This window comes from Solanum tuberosum, unplaced genomic scaffold, assembly GCF_000226075.1.
Source record: "Solanum tuberosum cultivar DM 1-3 516 R44 unplaced genomic scaffold, SolTub_3.0 scf00045, whole genome shotgun sequence".
Classification (NCBI taxonomy): domain Eukaryota; kingdom Viridiplantae; phylum Streptophyta; class Magnoliopsida; order Solanales; family Solanaceae; genus Solanum; species Solanum tuberosum.
The window spans coordinates 898,492-901,008 of record NW_006238972.1 but is presented as its reverse complement, the minus strand read 5'-3'; the positions used below and the strand labels follow the sequence as shown (position 1 = coordinate 901,008).

At 34.1% G+C, this 2,517-nt stretch overlaps 1 pseudogene; it reads right to left on the bottom strand.

Moving 5' to 3' along the window:
* Positions 1 to 402: 402 nt before the first annotated feature.
* Positions 403 to 642, bottom strand: LOC102601349 (dolichol phosphate-mannose biosynthesis regulatory protein pseudogene; annotated as a pseudogene).
* Positions 643 to 2,517: the final 1,875 nt, after the last annotated feature.

Here is a 2,517-nt window from a genome sequence, read left to right as displayed (position 1 = left end):
GATGAAGTGATGAATGAGTGAACTTGTGTAATGTTAGGTGAAGTCTCCTTTTTTTTTTGTAATGTACAGTTGATAATCAAGCTCAACTCATGGAAATTTTCTTGATTTTCTTGTAATATTTGTTGATAATCAAGCTCAACTCATGGTAATGTTCCCCTGTTATGTTGGTTATGTAATTTCAAAAATATTATTATCATTGACAAGCTTGCAGTAACACCAAGTGTTCTTTGAAAATTTTATAAAAAAATTCAGCTAGGAAACTCATAGGAACTCAAGAATACAGAAAAATATATGTGATCTATGACATGAGCTATTTAAAACGAGAAGCACTAAAAAGATATCAAGAAAAAATTATCAATTCATGAATTCGATAGAGCAAAAAAAGGACTTGACATAGCCTTATCATGCCTTCTTCCTCTTGGACTCGATCATGATGTATCCAATACAGATGCTCAAGAAGCAGATTAGTGCCACTGCAGTATATACAGAAATGAGAATTGCATATTCTTGAGGTAGAAAATACTTATGCATGAAATGATCGCTGTCAACAAGAGGCAGAATGATGACCCAGAAGGTATAATATGTGAAAATGGACAAACTGGTCAATGTTAAAATCAGCCCAACTCGGTCAACTAACTCCATCAAAATTCCTCTGCTTGTGCCGCCTGAAAAGTTCGGATCTTGGTGTTGAAGATTTCTACTTTCAGAGCATAAAGATCGTCATTTTCGATAGGCACATTCTATAGCTTGTCAACTCATATAAAACATATTAGGAAAACATATTAGTTAGTTGGTCTTTATAATCTCAATAACATGAGTTCAAATAGTTCAATTATATAGCTGCTATATAGTTGTGTTGCTGCTATATTAATTATTTTTATATCTCATAATAACAATTTCAAACAAAATACCTCGATTTTCCTTTAAGGAAGATATTGATCAACATGAAGCAGCTAAGTTAGCAACATTTGTTTAATAGCTAAGGTGCAACAACTATTTTCATCAACATGAAGCCACACATTAGCCCAAAAATATTAGCTTAGTTCCATCCATATGCTAACTAACTAGCACAACAACATTTCACCTCAAAATATAGCAACAAATGGTAAAAAATGTAGCAAGAGTTTGGTTTAAAAAATGTAGTTCCATCCATATGTGGCAGCACAGTATCTCAAAATATAGTCACAAATTTAGTCTCAAAATATAGCCACAAATTGGATTTAAAATGTAGCAGTGATTTGCCTCAAAAGTGCAACAATGCTGGCATCAAAATGCAACAACGCTGGCATCAAAATGCAACAGCAGTTAGCCTCAAAGTGCAGCAACATTTCTTATAAGAGTGCAACTGCCAAGTATAACAAATCAAGTAACACTGCACAAACTGTCAATCTCGACCAAAATTCAGAAAACTAAACATAATATTTCAACAAACTAGACTGCACGATTCAACACGAAATACTGTAGATTTCAATCAAAATTTTAGAAAACTTAACATAATATTCAGCATACTAAGCTGCCACTGCAACACAAAATAACATGAAATCATCAAATATCGTTTGGATGTCACAATATAACCCCAAAAACTAATACAACCTAAGTTCTGATGCGACATTCCCAACTTTGCAAAAGCTATTTTCCCAAAAGTACTGTTTAAACAGTAGTTACATGATCAAATTAAATTGTCCACAAACTTAACAAAAGTTAACCAAACTAATATTGTCCCTTTTTTGGCTTCAACTTTGCAATTCTTTCTTGACTTTGAACTTCCAGTTGATTGGTCGTAATTGCATCTTTACCTTTCCAAGATAGGCTTTTTGGTTGTATTGGAAGATTTGTTGGATCACTTATACCATTGTGATCACCTTTGAAGCTTATTACCCTTCTCCCTGTTGGTATATATTGTTATTGTCTCATTTGAAGCCTAGTAAGAGTCTCTGAAATAATTGTAGGATATAGACAAGGATCTTCATCATATTCATAGTCAGACAACATGTTACTTTAATTGTTTTGTGTTTCTTGAGGGGCTGTTAGGTTGATGCTCTCTTCAGTTTGAGAAGGTTCTCCCTCATCAACTAAACCTCTTTTACGTTGCTTTTTCTTTCCCTTTCCCGTAGCAAGCATTTTTTCATTTTTTGACTGTGACAAGCAAAAAGTTAGAAAATATAAATACTCCATACAACTGTTAATTAAACTAATTAATAAAATACCTTGTCACAGCCCCTAACGTTATCATTTGGCTCTCCACAATTGCTACATGTCATTACTCTAACTTTTCTTGACACAGCCCACTCACCTTGCCTCTTAAGTGCTTCATCTTTCTGTCTAACTCTCTTAGTTCTAGGCCTGCCAGCAAGCTTGACAAACTCTGGTGGCTCCATTACTTGAAGAGGGTCAATTTTCCAAAAGAATTCTCCCCTCACAGGTTGCAACTTATTCTTGTAAGTTAGTAAAAATCCCTCCTTGCTGTGATACCAATTTGTTTCAGTTAAAGGATTGATTCTTTCATGCAACAAGGCT